The sequence below is a fragment of the Crassostrea angulata genome, chromosome 9 (assembly GCF_025612915.1).
Source record: "Crassostrea angulata isolate pt1a10 chromosome 9, ASM2561291v2, whole genome shotgun sequence".
Classification (NCBI taxonomy): Eukaryota; Metazoa; Mollusca; class Bivalvia; order Ostreida; family Ostreidae; genus Magallana; species Magallana angulata.
In genome coordinates, this window is record NC_069119.1 from 812,337 (window position 1) to 833,505 (window position 21,169).

Here is a 21,169-nt window from a genome sequence, read left to right on the forward strand (position 1 = left end):
TAAAAAAATAAAATCTTATACACCTACCAAAAACTTAATATTACCAAAATCATAAAATTCCTAATCCGTCATGGGGGGGGGGGGGGTGGGGTGGGGTGGGGGATTTGCAATATAACTTTTAATATTTCCTTATTTCTATTTCAATTCGGAAATGTCGGGGCTGACCCATTCTCGATGCTATGTGCCTTGTGGTTAGGTTTAACTTTGCAAAAGGTTCCGACGCATATGTAACACATAATAGTAAATAATAAACATGTATGTATGTGCATGGTGTTTGAACTTAATTTGAAATACATTTCAATGTAAAAAAAAAAAAAAACAGTTTTATTTAAAACCTGCTGGAATTAGAACATTGATAAAACAGACTATCATAAGGTTACTATTTGTATATTTTTTTCAGCACAGTTTGGGTTCTAATAAACTTGACATTTTAATGCTGTGGTTTTTTTTTCAAATGGCATAAATGCGTTGCATTTCAAGGTTTTATTTTGGGGTCCTTTGTTGGAATTCTAGCAACTTAATAATTATATACATGTAGTTATATAATCAAAATGCATTTATATTGTTTTTATCAATACAATTCAATATTTCATTCCGGCCTGCAACTGTAACCTCAAAGAATATTGGGAAATAAGATGGCGAAACTGCCCATTTGGTTTAATCGTAAAATACAATTTCAAATTTAACATTTTTTAAATTAAATATGTGATATGTCATAATACAAGTTTACAAAAGGGTAATTTCTAACTATATTCAATTTGAAATATTTCAAAAAATGATAAGAAAAAAATAATAAATCCCTAAGTTTTGGTGGTATCGAACCCACAACCTAAAAATACCTAAAAGTTCTATAAAGCTCTAACCACTGAGCCATTTCATTCACAACAAAGTGCGTTGTTTAAATGCTATATGAGACGTAAGCCACACGGACTTGTATTATTAAATTTTCTAAAATGTTCAATTGTATGGTTACAAAATGACATTTTTAAAGTATAGTGGGTCATCTCTCCACATTTTTGTTGATTAAAATTGGTTGAAATTCAATTAAACCGCATATAGACTATGACAAAAATATGGACCTTACGCGTAGACCCACTTTATAAAAGAAAAGGCATTGAAGTTATAAAAATGACATTATTAGGAGGTTTTGACACGCATACGCCAATTTAAAGCAGCCTATTGCAAGTATTTTAAACATTTAAGGGTTATAAACCGATGTTACGTTAAATATACATTGTTTTGAATTGTTTTTTTTTAAAAGTATCAGATTAAATGATATTTTAATTTTGCAGTATCTACTAGTATGCCTCGTATGGGCATTTTACAAGCCTTATTCACCCATCTTCGAATTCGTTAAATTATGATACACAACATGCAAGCACCTGCCGTTATAAAATTTTCTCCTAATAAAAAACCCTATATCTGATAATAAACAAGTGTATTATTATACTCTGTCCCGAGTTTTTGCTTCCACCACTTTTTGCTTGATATTTCGATAATAAAAATACCTTTGTGCTCAAACTATGTTTATCCATTTATATGAAAAATGTCCAGATTATCTGTTTTGAAACGCCAACTCTATCGCTTCAAGTTTCAATACACATCCCAAAATAGAAAGTCTACGGGGATTTTGCATTGTGTCAGCCATTAATGAGCCCGGAGGATAACGTTGAAAAATTGTGCGAGGTGTCCCGAGTACTTCCGAATTTTTATGAGTGAAAAGGGATAATTTGTCAATGAAGATATCTTAGGTATTTTCCATTTCATTGATCGCTACTGTACTTCTTTCTCTAAAAAGAGCCGTTTCTTATTTATGGCAAATGTTGATAGGACGGTAGCTGTGAAATCATTGGACCATGACATGTCCATCTTCCTCCTCTTCTTCTGAGTCACGCCTGACTTGTTGCATCTCCTGAGCTTTGATCATGGCGTATTCGTAGTAAACGTTTGCCGCCAGGCCCAGACGTAGAGAGTACCGGAAAGAATGTCGACCGGAAGTGTGCGCCATTCGGTATCGTCTGCTGGCGGAGGAACGGTTCTCGTTGAGCATCACAATCTGGAGGCAGGCTTTCTTAAAGTAAATCTCGGAGTGGTCCAATCTCTTAGCTAACTGCATCACGTTGGCGGAAGACATTCTGCTATTGTTGTCAATTCTTTGGGGAATAATATGTTTTTTTTGTGTGTCGATACGGTTTTTAAAGATTTTGTCGGGGTTCCTTTGATAAGGCTTCCCCCAACGAGCGGTTTGAAGTACCGCGACAAATGGCGCCGGTGTCGGCATTGCGCGCCGTATCAAAGGCGCTATCTTATCTGTGAAACGCTTTTAAAAATTCTTAAGCAATGCCAGTCTTGAGATACAGTACTTATTGTATATTCAAGATATGGCCGAGAAAGTTATTTCAAAGTGAAAACCATATAAAATATTATTTTTAAGAACAAAAATTAAAACAAGGATGAAGATATGGTCTAACAAATTGAAACAATCGAAATAATTGAAAATTTGCAATTTATATCTGTATAAATTGTCAAGTGTTATGAAAAAACCCATTTTCATAATTATATTCTTTTTGTTTATATGACTATAAATCATACTTTTCATATAACATTTAATTTACATAAGTAGTTCCATTGATTTCTATATGTTTTTAGTTTGAAAATATATTCCATACGTATTTTTAAAACAACTTCTTTTACAATTATGCAACAAGAGAGTTAATCGATATGGGGCGTGTAGATTTCAGTCTGGCTGTCTCTATAGAGCCATGAATTATCTATAAGTTTCCTTAAGAAATAGAGGGAATAATACTTGGGAGATGTATATATATATATATATATATATATATATATATATATATATATATATATATATATATATATATATATATCAGGCTTGGGGTAATGCTAAATGTAATGGTAATGCATTGCAATGCATTACATGTTTTCAAAGTAATGCTAGTAATGTGTAATGCCACAAAATTAGCATTACAAGTAATGGTAATGTAATTCATTACTTTCCAAAACTTAGTGTAATGCTGACATTACATGGCATTGCTTTGCATTACTATGCTTATTTATGCATGTTCACTTTTAAAAATGTGATGAATAAATGAATAGTTGAAATTGAATGTGATTAACTTTATTATAAAGAAGAAAGAAATAATTCTAGATATAAAAATGTTTTAGTTGTATTAAAAGATTTTTATAAAATTTCATTTTTAAATTGTTCATATTACTAGATATAACAATACAGTTTCATAACATTTTTATGAGTGTTGTTTTTAATTGTTTTTAAGAGTTTTAAATCATTTAAACAATTTACTCCAATTAGTTTGCACTTCAATAAAGATGTGTCAACAACACACTATGCCCCCAGGATAACCTAAGTATCAAAACAATCTGTTGTTATAAGAAGTGCTAAACACCCCAATCCCCTTCCCTATGCCATGTCCCAATAGAATAAGGGACAGACATGCACCTTTAAGGGCAAAATGAATGCACTGTCCATCCATGATGAAAATCAAAATCACTTCCAATATTATAACCCATTTGAAAATTATTTTACTCTCTCTCTCTCTCTCTCTCTCTCCAAGAATCATGCATTTTTTCTATTTTTTCACTTAATATATCCTGAGATAAATATTGTCTAACAATCTTTCAGTCCTAGCTTCCGCTGCACCTGTAGAACGTTTATTTAGTACAGCTGGGAAGATTTTCAAACTAATAGGATGCAGTTAAAAGATGAAACCTTTGAAACTTTGATCATAAAGTGCAACAGCAATCTTTTGTCTTAAAGTGTCCTCAGCATAAAGAAATCCGATTAAAATATATTAAGAAATATAACTGGAAAAAACCCTATGTCTATAAATTAATACAATTAAGTGTCCAAAATTATAAAGATTTGTGTTATCTGGGGATATATCTCTATTTAGCTTTTTAATAACCGCAACATTATTCCATAAATTGTTTTCTATTATGCACGAATTCTGTGTCTCTATGTCATATCTGACATTGTATCATGCCAAATGTCTATAAATATCTTTTTACAGTCGGTTCAAGCATATCTTTTACAACATACACCATAGCATAGAATAGCATTGAAATCTCATAGCATAGCATTGAAATCTCATAGCATAGCATTGGAATCGCATACCATAGCATACAATCTCATAGAATCGCATTCGTCATATCATACCATACCATAGCATACAACATTCTTTTAACTCGGTTTTAAATATTTTTATTTGCAAAAATAAATGTTTACATAATAGATTTGTGGTAAACTTTGGCTTTTTATTATTTTACTTTGAAATGTGTGGAACTCTTCGGTGTACGGAGGCGTTTTTGTTCAAATCTCATAGCATTCCATAGCATAGCATACCATACCATATCATTAAGCCCTTCATTTCAATTTCTCATAGCATAGCATACAAATCTCATAGCATAGCATACAAATCTCATAGCATATCATTAAAATCGCATACCATAGCATAAATTTGTAAAAGATATGCATGAAATGACTGTACTTATGTAATATGTTTTTCATAATGCCACAAGATTATTATATTGAGCTGATAAAGAATGACTCTTGTACATATATTTAGTCATTGAATTTGAACCTGATATTGAACATGAACCTGCAGATATGTAAAAGAGTGTTTTATATTTAAAACATTTGCAAAAACTCTTTATTAGCTTAACTTTTTTTAAAACAAAGTAATGGTAATGGTAATGCATTACTTTACTCATGTAATGGTAATGTAATGCATTACTTCAAGAAAATCAAGTAATGGTAATGGTAATTTAATGCCCAAATTCATGAAGTAATGGTAATGTAATGCATTACTTTACAATGTAATTCGCCCCAAGTCTGATATATATATACACACAGGTTTAATACCTGGGTTTTTTTAGCGATACTGCTTATGTATATTTTTTCATTTTCACATGTTAACTCAGTAAAATAAACACCGAATGTTGACGGGGAGTACTTTACATTGAAAAAAATATCGATAGGTTTTTTCTTTGGTGTTATACTTAGTAGTTCTTATTCAAATGTAGTTACATTCAATTACGGTCTTCATATATTCCACGGGAGAAACTTTTTTTTGGGGGGGGGGGCAGTTTTTTTTAAAATATCATTGTACCTTGTCTACGGCAAATCTTATTCCTAAGACATTTCCCGTTTTGTAACGTTTACGCTATACGCGTATAGCTTGCTTTATATTTCATATTTTGGAAAGAAAGATAAATGATGGGGGACCTTAAAAAAATATTAATCTTCCCGTAATCAATTTCAATGATGAACTGGTTATTGAACTGTATTTCTTTAACACCCCCCATCCCCGTGTTGTCAACAAAGGCGGTAAATCATATTCATTAGTATTTTTTAACAGGGTTTTCAACGGACTTAATTTTTTTTTTCAAATGCGTTGCCACAGAAGTTCTCTTTTCTTTTCATGAAACTCAGTTACAACCGAGTTAATCATCTGGGCATAACACCCCAACCCTCCTCTGTGTAACATTGATGTTCGGGACATTTGTTTTTTTTTAATCACCCTAAATTAAATATTTCCTTTGTACATGTACCTTACAAATTACCAAAAAACAAACTACGTCTAAAATCACTTTAATTGTTCTTTATAAATGTAACTTTTAGTAGTCATAGGCATGCGCGGATCTGGATGAGAGTCAAAGCCCCCCCCCCCCCCCCTGAAAACTTCAACCTTATTAAGTTCACAAAGTAAAATATCGACAAAACCAGGTTTAGGATCCTTCTCCAAACAAAGTAACCCCCCCACCCCGCCTTGGGAAATTATCTGAACCCGCACATGAGAGGATTCTCATTCCAGAGGTGTCGGAAGGCATTTCATATTGCATGGGGCGGCGAATTGATAAAAAATAAGGTGGGGCGGGGAGTGAACCGGATTTGACTTGAAATGAAGATATCCTACGATGTGTACCTTATATAAAATTATAATATAATTAACATATTATGTTATAGTGATAATTGTAGTAGATAAATACTTTAAAAATAGTTTCAGCACTTTGTACTATAATTCATATGATCATACATTGTAATATTCTGCTGAACATAGCCTAGTCACGGTTAAATTATTCTCTCTATAGCCTAAGGGAATTAAGGGTGAGGGACCACCTTCTCTGTTCCGACAACCTTGCGAGTGGAGGGGGATGGGTGTACATTTCAAGTCGGGTTTGTAGAGACCAGTCGTCTGGATGATGCTGGTGGTAATTTTTTCTTAGTATGCAAAGATGATATGCATTTGTTTCTACTTCCTTGAAGGGGTTCTAATGGTCGAATGTGAAGGTACACACAGCACTCTTGAGTCCCGTTTTTGTTGGAAACCTATGTCTTTCCATGCAGGTCACAGCCTCTGCTCCTGATTACTCCGAAAGACATTTCAGCTGATTTGTCTAATTGATTGAAGTAGTTTGTGGGAAGCTTTCTCTCAGTCTGCTCTACTGCACTTCAGTATGTAAAAACTGTTCACTTAACACAGGAATGACAATATCCTTGTGGTTTAAATGATGAAGTTGTCTCCCTTTGACTAGGTGAACATTTAGTTGATTTTTTAATAATGATGTAATTTTTAAATTTTACATACATACTGGATTATAAATCATTCCAATTATTGTGATACAAGTAAAGTGCATGGATTTTAATCTATGTTTCATAATCCCAGATTAAACATAGTGAATTAAATATAGTTATTAATAAATGGTCTTAATTTTGCAAAAGTAATTGAGCATAAATTTATTTTTTTAATATTGTCAGTTTACAAAATGTTTTGTATCACTTTAAGGTGCCCCCTACCAAGAAGACAATGGTGCCAAAAAATTCTTATATATATTGCTTTCTTTATGAAATCATATATGATTGTGAAAATGAAAAGAAAAAAAATAAATTATAAAAAAAAAAGAAGATAATGGTGCCCCCCCCCCCCAGTCACTAGACTATTTCTTCCTCTCTGATGCTGACGGTGGATTGTTGACCAGTTCCGTCATTTCAGGAGACAATTAAGATTTTATTTGCACAAGGTATAATTAACAAGGCTTGCTTTAAACAGCCTTGTTTTGCGGCATTATTTGGTTTAAAGCCATAGAAATGCCCTTTCTTAAACTTTTGCATGATTTAAATAGAGCGTAAAGATTATCTCCCAACTATATCAACTGCAGGGGTTTAGAGAAATGGATATATTAGTAAATTATTTGTTTAATCATCATCTTTTCATATTCAAATTAATTCATAAGAATATTTTCTTGCTAGGGATGTCAAATCGGTCAATTTTTAGTACTCGGTTACTCGGACGTTTTTCCGATCGAGTACCCGGGTACTCGGTAAAAGTGTAAATAAATATGAACAAGTACATTGACGGTATGTTGTAGTTTGGTGCAACGATGGACATCAGTTTTTTAAAGCTTTTGCCTTCGACCATTTGTAACGGCATGTAATCAAACACAACCATATCAATAATCGCACGTGTAGTATCATCTGTCTCTTTTCCCAAGAATTTACGGCTTCTTGGAGAATTGACAAAATTTGTCGTTCCCCGGCCGTATAGGATAATTTACTTCGCACGGCTTACATTTTACGTTTTTTGAATCTTCAGTTCTTTTAAAATATTTCCAGAAATATTTAGGTCTGTTCAGTTTCTCTACTGAGTGCTATCTAATTTATATAATAGACTATATAAACGATGTTCAGTGAAAACAAATCATTAAAATAAGCCAAAAATAAGGGTAGAAGACAGCCAAAGGTGAGAAAAGATGGGTAACAGGTGCTTGGTCACGATAATTACTATATAAACACTGCCACAGGCGATAACGGTCATTTAGCATATTTAGAGGCGTGGGAAATCCTAATTACTGTATGTACAAGTGCAATGGACATTTTAAGTTTTAAAACCGATGTTTTAATGCATTATTATATAAACTTAAAAATATTAAAAAAATATACATATACATCCGAGTAACCGAGTACCGATTTTAGTATTCGATACTCGGACGTTCGATCGAGTACCCGGTTAACCGGGTACTCGTTGACATCCCTAATTCTTGCTAATGTACTCAATCACGAATTAATAATTTTGCATCTTAAATTGACCCTTCATGATCAGTCGTTTCATCATCTCTACCTGAAATTTGGGTAAAATCCAGCCTTTTTTAAAAGCTTATGTATCTTAAAACAAGCTTTTTTCATATTTCACATGTATTTTACTTGTTACAGTCATCAAATAGCAGTCAATTCATCTCAGATATCGTTATTAGCCCACACTCATCACTGTATCGCTGAGAGACAGAGAAAGAGAGCCTCATATCTCACTGCTCCACTGACCACAGATAGGCAGTAACTGCTGTTTCAACAAAGACAAATTGGTACCGGTACTTATATGTACAAACTTTGTACTTTTATTTGATGTAATATAATTCCTGTTCCTCTTTTAAATTAAATTAATTGTTAGCATGACAATTTGACAATTGCTGACCCTGCAGGCGCCACAGTTGTGACGCCATCGTGTGGTTGATGTGAAATTTTAAATGCTTGTTTCTGATGAACAGTACATTGATTTTTTTGTTTAAAGTTTTATTTAAAAACAAATAATCATAAAGCATTCCTAAGCAGTATCATGTACATCTATGTCAATATAATCATTGTCTAAATACATTTTCAGAATTTTTAAATCAGTTCTGCAAAAACTCCTGGATAAAAACACAAAGGGACAGAATATTCCACACAAGGATTCTATTAAGTTAGAACAGAAGATACAAGATTAGCAGGGTATCAAACATCTACTCTAATTCTAAAGGTTTAAAGGTAAGTCACAACAGTTGTTGTCATTGGATATGAATTCTGACTGGGTTAATATACTGGTAACACTCCTCTATATAAGTAATGGGCCTCAGTACCTTTGTTGCCTCGCTCCATTGCTGGTAAAGAATTGATTGCTACCTGTCTGTTAACCCATTATGTGTAATTAAAACACGTCACACAGAGTTTGCTAATAACCACATGTAACAAATACAGTCCATTCATTCTAATGTAACAAAGATAATAGACACAGTAAAAACAGTCACTTTATATAGTACATCTAATAGAACAAGGAGTTTGTAATTTGTAATATACGTGTGTAGGGTCACTTGATATATACATGTGATACATAAACACAGTTTGTTTACATACAATATATAACATGGTCAGTTGGTTTTAGATGTAATATCAATATAAAAGAACAATTTGTTTATATACGAACATATGATATATAAACAAATAAAAATTTGAAGAAATGGAATGATTAAACTCATGAAAACCTAACATAGATACAGTTAAACAGTCTGTTCACATCTTGTAGACACGTTCAGTTTATGTGTGGTACATTAAATTATCCACACACAGCGTGTTTACATCCGATACACACCGTATGATGACATGTTATGTGTATAGTTTGTTTACATTATATCTACACACAATATGTAATATATATTTATACGCTTTGTTTACATATAATTTATACAGTTAATTGATTTACATGTAATATTGGATTTTCTTCACTTTACCTGTTCTGTTCTCGGCCACAAAGAGGGTGTCTTGGGTGTCCACACATAAACCCCATGGACGCCATAAATGACAGTTGTCAATGTTGCAGAGGAACTGTCCGTCCTGATCCAGGATGTGGATACGGTGGTTGTAATAGTCTGCTATCAGGATCAGATTCTGGCTGTCTGTTGTGATGCCCCATGGATCAAATGATTCCTTGGTAGTAGAGGGAGGACCAGTGTAGGTAAACCGGAGTTTCCCGGCCTGATTGACCACCACTACTTCACGGGCGTTACAGTCTGACACACAGATATCTAGGTTCCTGTTCTCACTGATGTAATTACTGTAAGGACCAGATGAATAGAGAGGTCGTCCTTCGTCATCGTACTGAATACTTTGTTTCTCTGTGGAACCAGAGTAACGCACAACTTTTGTTCGTTTATAACCATCGTTGCCCATGACGACCAGGAGGTCATCAGAGGAGGTACTACAGACACCGCAAGGTTTCCATCCCTGTAGTATGATCACTGTCTTTATCTGTGTATTCCTCACTATGTTCACAGTTCTATCTTTGTTATCAGTATAAACTAGATCCCCCATCCTTGTCACTGCTATGTCCTCTGGAACGTTCCCTGACTCGGTTTGGATGGACTTCATTAGTTCTCCCTGGAGGTTGAAGAGTTTCATCATGTTATCATAACCACCTGTCCAGATCTCTGTATCATTCAGACACGTCACACCGTGTAGATAATCATACCCTGTGTCTATAGTTTTGATGACCTGGGGTAGTGCACGGTTATGTCCACGCGCACCTTTGGACCGCCGGGACTGTCTTAAATGAGGATTAAACATTATACGCAGTGTTGTCCTATTATATTTGGTAGTATATTCATTATATGAAGTCTTTTTTACATTATATCGTGATATCGTGTGCTTATTTCCATATCATAAAGTACTTCATTTTTTTATTATATGATGTAGTGATATCACTATATTATGTACATTTATCATTATATGAGGTGCTTCCAACATTATATGAGGTGCTTCTAACATCATATGCGGTCGTTTTAACATTATATACGGTAAACACAACATTATATTTTAATATACTTTCATGTTAAATACTGAAATCTGGTTGGTTTATACGCAGTTGATAATCCGTTCTAATACCCTCAGCGTTAGCAACATACTTGGAAACGGGTAACACAACGAATTCTTACATGCGCGTAAATTATGCGCGTACGGTTCGCCATAGAATTCACGTCATCCTATATTTAAGCAGCAAAGTTTTCTTTAATTATTTAAAATTAAGACATTCCGTTTAATAAAATAAATAGTGCCTGTTTAGGAGGGAAGAGTTAAAATTGACACCCTTCGAAAACCATTGTCAACCTCCGCTTCGCGTCGGTTGACAACGGTTTTCTCGGGGTGTCAATTTTAACTCTTACCCTCTCAAACAGGCACTATTAATACAATGTACTCTCACATTACATACAGTATATTCATTATTGTATGAAATATTTCTGTTATTATGATGATGATGAGGAGCGTTAACTATTATGTCCGGTCCTGTTAGCATTCCGTACGGTGGTTTTTCATTTCGTTGTGATGTAGACATATTATTATATGCTGTGCTTTCATCTTTATGATGATGATCTTTCGGAAGCTTTTTTTCGAAGGTCGTGCTATGAAAAAAATGAATGATATATTTCGGGACCTCAAAGTTTCAATTTATAGATGGATGCACTCATTGACGGGGCAATGCTATTTGTCTAACTCTGCTTTAACATTATTAATCAAAATACTTGATGAGGATTAAATTATATCTTTCCAAATTATAAGGCATGAAAATAGATCTGCACATTGTGTATTTAAGTTTTTCATCTGATAAGTTTAAAAAAATAATTCCATTACTACACAAATCACAATCCATTATTTAAAGTTAAGTTTTCTATCTATATTTCTAGGACTTTGCCAAAATTTAAAATTATTCTCTTAGAAATGCCCACTAAGCGTTAAAGGAATTCTTATTTCTTGGTTTTGGAAAAGGGGTGGGGTGGAAATAAATATTCGATCTGTTCCGGAATATCTTATACAATATTCACTGTTGTGCCTTCCCATGATATAAATATTCGCTTGCCAAAGGTACACGATTCGTTAGTTAGCGGAAAGACATTTTAAGTTTTAAGTTTAAGCTTTTTTAAGCCCCCGTCCTAATAGAAGATTCGGAAGTATATAGTTTTTGCCCTGTTCGTCAATCTGTTTGTCCGCAAAAATTTAAACCTTGGCCTTAACATTTGAGTTGGTAGGGCATTTGCTTTTATATTTCACAGATGTATTCTTTGTGACAAAACTTTTCTTTAAGTACCGCCAAATTAATAAATACCGTTTACTTAAAATTAGTAATTTAGATTAAATTTATCCCAAATAGTAAACTTTAGATCTGCATTTAATGAAGATGAATGAGCAGTTTCTGAAATTTTGATACACCCCTCCCCCTTCCATTCTACTTTCAATGCACGCCATTCGAGCTTGAAAAGTCATCGGTAATGTCTGCATAATATATAATTGGCATATTGAATTCATAAAAAAATAAGACCTTTATTCGTGCATACATAAAAATAAAATGTTGACAACTTATATGTTCTGTTTCCGCTTTAATATTTTTTTAATTTGATAATTCATATATAGTAAACAATCTTTTTTATGGATTTTATGTACACGTGTCCGGTTTGGAGCTCATGCACACAAGTAGGAGAGTTCAGTTTCACATCTCTACTTGCATTTAATTTCACTTTTTAAGTAAACCAAAAAAAGTGTGCATGTACAACTCTCCTGTGGTGAAAATCGAAGATAAATCTACATATTTCTGTTTTCACACGAGATGCCCCCTCTCCCCCAGCATATAGTATAATTCTGTCGTTTCAATAAATAAATGGAACTGACGTTACTTCAATCGCATAGGCGTCGGAACCAGACGTCTTTTTTATTTGCAAAGTTAGACCTAACCATAAGGAATATAGCATCATGAGGTTTCAGCCCCATTCCCCCCCCCCACTTTTTTCGCAGCAAGTAAAATTGTTCCTGAATTAACCTTAAAAAGATTAAAACATTAATAGTGATATCGAAAATTGGATGCATATGTAAAGTATCCCCCCCCCCCGAGATAAGGAATTTCATGATTTGGGGAAAAAATTATGCGAGTAAGATTGGACTAATAGTCATAAGTATACTACACCCTCCCCCTCCCCCATAGGAATTAGAATTTTAATGATCTTTGGAATTCTTGTCAAGGTTTCTGATGATTAGTCTAAGCCCCCCCCCCCCCACTTTTTCAATTTGCTTCCGACGCCTCTGAATTGTACCAAATTGTAAATTGTCATTATGAAATATATTTATAAGCCTGAATGATCTCCAATAATAGATTTTTTGTTAAGTCTTACCCAAACCGAGTCGTACCTAAACCAACTTTATCAAATGGTCCGTCATACTGAAAACTTTGCGTTAATATTCCTGAGACATTCCGAGAAAAAGCTTCCGAAAGGTCATCATCATAAAGATGAAAGCACAGCATATAATAATGTGTCTACATCACAATGAAATACAAAAACTACCGCACAGAATGCAAACAGGACTGGGCATAATATTTAACGCTCATCATCATCATCATCAAAACAAAAATACTACTTATAATAATGAATATACTGTATGTAATGTGAGAAGTACATAATATAATGTTGTGTTCACCGCATATAATGTTAGAACGACCGCATATAATGTTACAACGACCGCTTATAATGTTAGAAGCACCTCATGTAATGTTGGAAGCATCTCATATAATGATAAATGTACATAATATAGTGATATAACTACATCATATAATGAAAGAAGTGCTGTATATAATGGAAAATGCACACGATATAATGTATAAAAGACCTAATATAATGAATTTACTACCAAATATAATGAGGAAATCACTGCGTATAATGTTTAATCCTCATATAAGACAGTCCCGGCGTTCCATAAGCACCTGTGGATTCATATGATATTGTGCTGTTATCCATTGCTGTTGCAATATATATGTCGATATATATTAAAGTCGCAAGAACAAGTGACACAGCGAGGGAAGCCCATGTGTTGACAGGGTCTCTTCATTAATCTCCTCATAATTAGTACCTTATGCACTCCTTCCATGTGTACAATAAATTACACTTTCTTTGGGGAGTTGGGATCAATATATACAAGAGATATGGTACTACGGAATTTAAATAGCACCTGGTACCCCTTCCGTGTATACTATGAATACAACACTTGTCATATTGTTGTTTTAGCAATTAAACAAGGTACACATTGCATAACACATGATTAAGTATCTTTGAGTGTAAATAATTATTAAAATGTTTAATACAATGCAGATAATTTAAGGGAAAAAATAATGTGTTTAAAAATCTAACGTATTTCCTCCTTGATTTTTGCGTGGACCCTGAGGTCCACGCAGAAAATATATAAGCGAGGTTAAACCGGATGCTATGGGGAAAATTCAGCCTGCGCATGAGCTAGCCTGGTTCCTGTGCGTAATGGGTAGCTCAGGGAACCAGGCTAGCACGTTTATCTGAATCGGGATCGGGATTCCATGCCATATGCACACATAAGTTCAAAGGGCGCTGTAATTGTAAAGTTGTCGGTAAACAGTAGTCAGTACAGAAACAAAGTGTTCCTTTTAAAGAAATAATCGGCATGTGATATGAACTGTCAGTATTATGAAATAAGTTAATGTTATGCCGAAACTACAACATGCATCAAATAGCATAATTTGAAATGGTTTGTTGTTTTCCCATCGTCGGTGACCCACGTGTGATTCACATCGATTCTCTCCATAGAAACCTTGTGGACTCAAAACCGTGGTTTGCGACGATGTTGTTTTCCGTATACACATGTAACTTAACTTTACTTTTATAGTAGGCGAGGCTAGAGTACTTCCCGATTAATTTTTTTTAAGCATTTAGGTGTGATTGAATATTTATGTCACTGTATAAAAGTTTAAATCTCAAGAAAAATGCATCAAACTATGAAATTGATTTAAACAAAGCTGTCGCTGCATAGTTAACAAAGTAGTGCGAATCGTAATGTGTGCGCAAATAGTAGAATTCGCCGAATACCTGATACTATACATGCAGACTTCATTCATAGATAGATCATAATTATTTTAGAATAATGAACCCTTTAAATTCTGAGATAGAAAGTAAGGGCTATACATATACGTTATCCAATGTACAAATTTAGTGGTTAAAAGTAGGCGGCTAGAGTCGGTGGAAACTTTGATAATCTTAAGGCTTTCACGTTTTCGTTGGAAACACATGCAAATGGTCCACGTATTGTAGTCCTTTTTTTAAAGGACAGCAACTTGTATAGTTAATTATTGTATTAAACATAAATACTTCTGTAAATAGTTTTTTAAAACTGTTTTTATTCACGCATAGACAGTAGGATAAGTGAAAGTTTTATTTGTCATAAGCACATAGGGTGATTTCACCATGCATCGGACACCTTTGGATTTTTCCCTTCGTTCACGCATCAAATATCGTCCAAATATAAATAGAACTTGTTTTAAAAGTTACAGGTTTTCCCCCTTGCTTAATTATTGGAGAAAAAATTGTGAAATTGTTAAAAATGTAGAAAATAAAGCAAATTAATGAAGTGTTGAACTATTTCACCATGGATCGGACAATATTTACCAAGCATCGGACAGCTATAGTAGTGCAGTAGAGATTAAAAATAACAACATTTTCTGGTTTTAATGCAAAAATACAAATGTTCGGAAATATTAATTTATTCAATTGCTATTCATATTTCTTTTAATGTAAATCCTCAAATCTACATATAGGAATTTAGACTAGTGCTTTTGTTTAAAGGAATATTTATCATAAGGGGTTCTTTATCGTGCCAGTTCCTACAGGAACTTTGGACTAAAAAGGGTGTGTCCGTAAAACTCGAGTTTTAAGTGGTTTGAGGAAAACGTTTGTTTCAATTATTTTTTAAATTTTTATTTTACTTCACATTTAAAGTATATCACAAGGAATGGTCACATAATCTCCATATTATTAGAAGAAATCATGCAGTGAAAACTGTCCGATGCATGGTTAATTTGTGTCCGATCCATGGTGAAATGAACATATAGTGCAATAATGACCTTGACATTAAATGTTCAAATTTCTTGGACTTATTTTATTCAAATTTTGTTTCAAAACTTACTTCTTTCTAATAATTTTACGCAGAGAGTGCATTTTCACTAATTCACAATCAAACGCACAACATTCAAATAATGCTTTAGTGTAAAATCTTCGTAACTAAATTTTCAATAATGGCGTATTTGATGTCATTTTACGATGTCTATATTGCTATTTCTTTGACAATGTGACTGTCAAATTCTTAATAATGATAAAGTTCATTTGTTCTAATTCAGGAATATACGAAACAACACATGAGCGCATGCACATTTACTTGTATATTTATAAACAAAGTTGTCCGATCCAAGGTATGTGTCCGATGCATGGTTAAATCACCCTAATGGTTTTGTGTTTCTTTTTATATTTTCCTGTCTTAATATATGACAAAAAATAACAAGATGTCGAATTCACCAGATGCCGATCGAGTTGTTAGACATCTGTTCTAAAGTTTTCTGGGCTATTATGACTTGTGAAAACAAAACATTTCTGTTTTAAAACTCTTATGAAAGTAAATTGTTTTAAAGTTTGAAAATGAAAAACAAAATAATCATGAATGAAGTTTGTATGATTTTTATTGGAATCAACATAAAGATGAAACTAAAATATTTGAAAATTCTTTTATGGCAAACTGCTAGATGAAATCCCACAAAAAATATGAAAATAGAAATGATATTCATTGGTTAATGATATGAAAAAAAGACATTGAATGAAATTGAAAAATTAAAAGAAATACTGAATCATTGCAAAATTCTTGGTTTGAAAGATCTTGTTTAAGAGTTGTCTTTCTTGATTTAACTTGGTCTCAAATATCTTGGGACGAATTTTCTAATAAAAAAAAATGATGAAGAAAATTTTTAAAAAGTTACAAGTATATGCTAAAATGTAGAAATAAGGTTAGCAGTGCTCATGATAATGTTTGAATCTGAAAAATTATATTTTTGATGAATGCATTATATTCATATTTAACTCTGTAAAACAAAATGTTAGTAGTTATATTGCCTTTTACTTTTTTTTATACACAATACAAATTATAAACAACCATATGCATATTTGTACATACAATAAATGTCCATAGTGATACACATGTACGTGGGGTAATTAAAAACATGCTCTTTTTCAAGATTCTGTCGTTCCCTCATTTGGCTTGCAAATCCCGGCTTCCACTGCTATTACTACCTAGCTATATCTATTTTAATTAAAATACATAAGTTAAGTGTCAAACTTTCAATGCAAGTCTTATACTGCAAATGTTTTATGGAAAGAGAGCGCACAAGATTGTAAGTTTGTAGGAATCCTCGACACGAATCAATTGGGATTTAAATGTCTGTAACCTTGAAAGTCTATGTACAGGTTTCAACAAAAATATATTATGTTGAGAGTCGAAGTACATTGCTATTTCAGTTATTAAAAAACTCACAAGCTCTAAAAAATGGTAATGAGAGGTAAACCGATAACTAGTTATATTGGAAATGTTAATTCAAACATATTTTAATGCAGTTATATTGTGTGTATCCTAAAAAATAGTAATAAGAAAAAATATAGCATTCATACAGCAGATCTAGAAATCAATAACGACAAATTAAAATATACCGGTATATTATAATTCAACATTATAATAACAAACATTATAAACAAAACAGTATAATTTTTTAAACAAGACCACCAGTTGGATTTGAACTCAAACCACTGCATGTTTGTATTCACTAAACCAGGACGAAACCACTGATCATGATGAGCCATGCGAGACTTGACAATATGCTCTATAAAATACTGTTTGAAACAACATTGTCATATCAATGGACTTTGTTTTTTATTCTTCAAAAAATAATTTGAATAAGTACATAATTAGTCATCTCTGGATTATCTCTCCATCTTTTTTTTAAAAAGCGACATTTTTAATGTTAAAATGTGTTATCTTTACACGTTTAAAATTTGTGGAGAGAAGACCCAGAGACAACAAAATCATTTAAAAAAGTTGTAAATAAGTAGGATTTTGCATGAATTGCATCGTGTTGCTATATTTAGACCCATATTATGATACAAACTTTTGCATTTCAAATATTTTTCCACTCATTCCACATCCAATAGAAACCAAATAACGGTTATAATTCGAAAAATATTCAAAATTAATTGATGAAATTTTCATTCTCCTTGTGTGCCCAGATTCCTGCCGAATGTACACAAAGTGCCCACTTTCTTTGGGGAGTTGGGATCAATTAATACAAGAGATATGGTACTACGGAATTTAGATTTAATATTAATCATGCACATATGGTTCAAGTGAAAATATTATATCTGCTCATGATCACCTTTATCTATAATCCGTCACGTATTTATGATCGTCTGTTGCAAATGACATGACATTTGTCATTGCCAAATTTGTATTGCCAATAACATGGAAACAGTATATTATCTCTATTTCACGTTTTTGTACATAACAACTGATAATCAATGTTAGTTGAAAGCTGTAATCACGAAGAGAATCGACATATTTTCGAAGCGTTTAAGGTGAAACCATAAACATCTGCTGGTCACCAGATGGTAGCACTATAGCTGTGGGCAACAAGGACGACCTTATTGCATTTATTGATGTTAGAAGTCACAGGTCAAAGGCCGAGGAACAGTTTAAGTTTGAGGTAAATGAGATCTCGTGGAACAATGAAGGGAACCTGTTCTTCTTGACGAGTGAGCAAGGCAGCATAAACATACTGAGGTACATGTAGTTTATAGGTAGATGAAGCATGGAACATTGCAGTATTATGAAGCATTAATGAACCAATGAATATGTAATGATGGATACGACAGCTCAATGTAACGCAATTAGTTTTTAAATAATTGTGCATATTTATTTTTACTCAATACCTTGTGTAGCATTTTGGTAATTTTAAATGAATTGAACTCTATGCAAATAGAACACATTGTCATTGACAGCTACCCAAATTTAAAACTCCAGCACACCCTGAATGCTCACCCTGCTAGCTGCATCTGTATCGAGTTTGACCCCAAGGGAAAGTATTTTGCCACCGGTAGTGCAGACGCCTTGGTCAGTATTTGGGACGTAGCAGAGCTAGCCGGTATTAGGACCTTCTCCACGTAGTAAGAGTTGTGCACAATATATTACATTTAAGATTCACTTCACAAGTACTGTACATTTTGTTTCATAGAAACTACACATGTACACTCATAATAGTCTCAAAAACTTAACAGATAATTTTTTTTTACTTGCTGTAAAAATGTTGTTATTTCAGATCTACTACCTGCAAAATGTTTCTGTAAATCTATGTATGATAATATTTAGAAAATTTATAGCTTTTTGAATTCTAAAGCTTAATAAAGATTTACTGATGTCAAGTTTAATACATTGTATGTAGCGCATGCATTTTAAATGATATTGTTTATTACGCTCAAGAAATCCAAAAAGTAAGCAATGGGATTTTGGTCTCTGTTTCAATCTTTAGAAAGTTTTATAAGAATAGCAACTGTGATATTTTGCATGATATTTCTGTGCATTCCCTGAAAAAAACGAGACATGGACATTTAATGTGTTGATTTCAGGTTAGAGTGGCCAGTCAGAACTCTGAGCTTCAGCCATGACGGTAAAATGTTGGCCTCAGCATCAGAAGATCTGATTATAGACATAGCAGAGGTCGACTCAGGTAAGAATGTTATAGTAGATGTAATATGAGTGGTATGTTTATGTGTAACACCATTTTAAGTGCTTAAGTAAGTCGTATCATTGTAAACAAGTATTTCTTTTAAAGGAATGATATATAGATAGCTAGAAGCAATCAACTTGATCAGTTTGATGTAAAATAATTAAAAAGTACTGTATGGGCAGCGGAAATGGCAAAATATTAAATTTTTACAAAATCAATGGTGATTTGAATTTAACAATGCAAAATAATATCATCAATGACCATAAATGCCAAATCAACAGTCTTTTATGCAATATAAAAATACCTAAAATCAACTAAAGATGTATTTATACAAATCAAACAAACAAAAAGTAAAACCAACATACATAAATGCAAAACGAACAGACATCAACATAAAAGAAGAGAACGCACAAAAATAAACGCCAGGTGGCGTGTTCGTTTGATTTGTATTAAGACACCTTTGGTTGATTATAGGTATATTTATATTGCAAAGAAGACTGTTGGTTTGGCATTTATGGTCATTGATGATATTATTTTGCATTGTTGAATTTAAATCACCATTGATTTTGTAATAATGTATTTTCTGCCCTTTCCGCTACCCATAGTACTGTATTTGTACAAAATATAGAATATTTTGATTCTGTACACCATAACTTCATCATTATAAAGCGTCAACAAATTAAATTTTGAAATAAATTTGGGGAAAGCCGTTCGTAAACTCCTTGTCTAGTTTTATTTTTTTAACGTAATTATCAAATATTAATGTATCTTCTTCTTCTTCTTCTTCTTCTTCTTCTTCTTCTTCTTCTTCTTCTTCTTCTTCTTCTTCAGAGTAGGGCTCTTCAAAGAGCATGAACACATATACAAAGAAAGAGTTGTATTAAAATAATTTAATGCGACTGAAAAACATTGAATGCCATCATCATGAGGTCGCATTATAACGTAACCTTGTTTATAAATCAAGCCGTCTTCCTACCTACCATTAGGCAACATCAATAGATCGAGGTCAGTTCATGGAGCATCTTCTTATGATCGAGGTCAGTTCATCGAGGTCAGCTGTATTACTGAATGAATAAGTACGCGTGAGACAAAATGTGCATTCCTGAATTAACAGGTCGAACTGGATTTAATGTATGTTTGCATTTCTTATGGTAAATGAATTGAAATAAAACTGAGTAAAATGTTATATAAATACTAAACCAAAGCTTCAAGTTTTTATAAGAACTATTTTTGCAAGCGGAATGTGTGCGCACGTGGAAGCATTTGCCGGATGCCTCAGATGGACACAACAGTGTTCGGCCGAAGCCGATCACAAAAAACAAAATGTAAATTCATATATGTGTATCAGGTCAGTGCCTTATAGGTTTTTATCAGTACTTCATATTGTGTTTATTTTTACCCCCGCAAACGAGGTTAAGGGGGGTATATTGGTTTCACTCTGTCCGTCTGTCTGTCCATCCGTCTGTCTGTCCGTCTGTCTGTAGACGCAAATTTGCCCCCACTATAGATTTTTTTTACTACTGCATGGAACAGTCTGAAAATTTGTACATATATTGACTATCATCTGAAGATGTGCACCTGCAATTTTTTTTAAGATCAGACAAGACTTGATGATTTTATGACAGTTTTCATTTTCCTTATTCTATCTATTGTACACTGATGTTGAAAAGTAAGGGTGATAATCATCACAAATTTTATAAATTAATTAATAGTATTAAAACACTCTAAAATAT

General features: G+C 33.1%; 1 protein-coding gene and 1 pseudogene across 1 annotated transcript in view; both read left to right on the forward strand.

Moving 5' to 3' along the window:
- Window positions 1-21,169, forward strand: part of LOC128162609 (zinc finger protein 300-like) — a 292,098-nt gene that overhangs the window by 92,980 nt on the left and 177,949 nt on the right. The gene's annotated exons all lie outside the window — the stretch shown is intronic.
- The window catches only part of LOC128163182 (zinc finger protein 585A-like), a 33,347-nt pseudogene continuing 29,387 nt past the window's right edge, over window positions 17,210-21,169 (forward strand).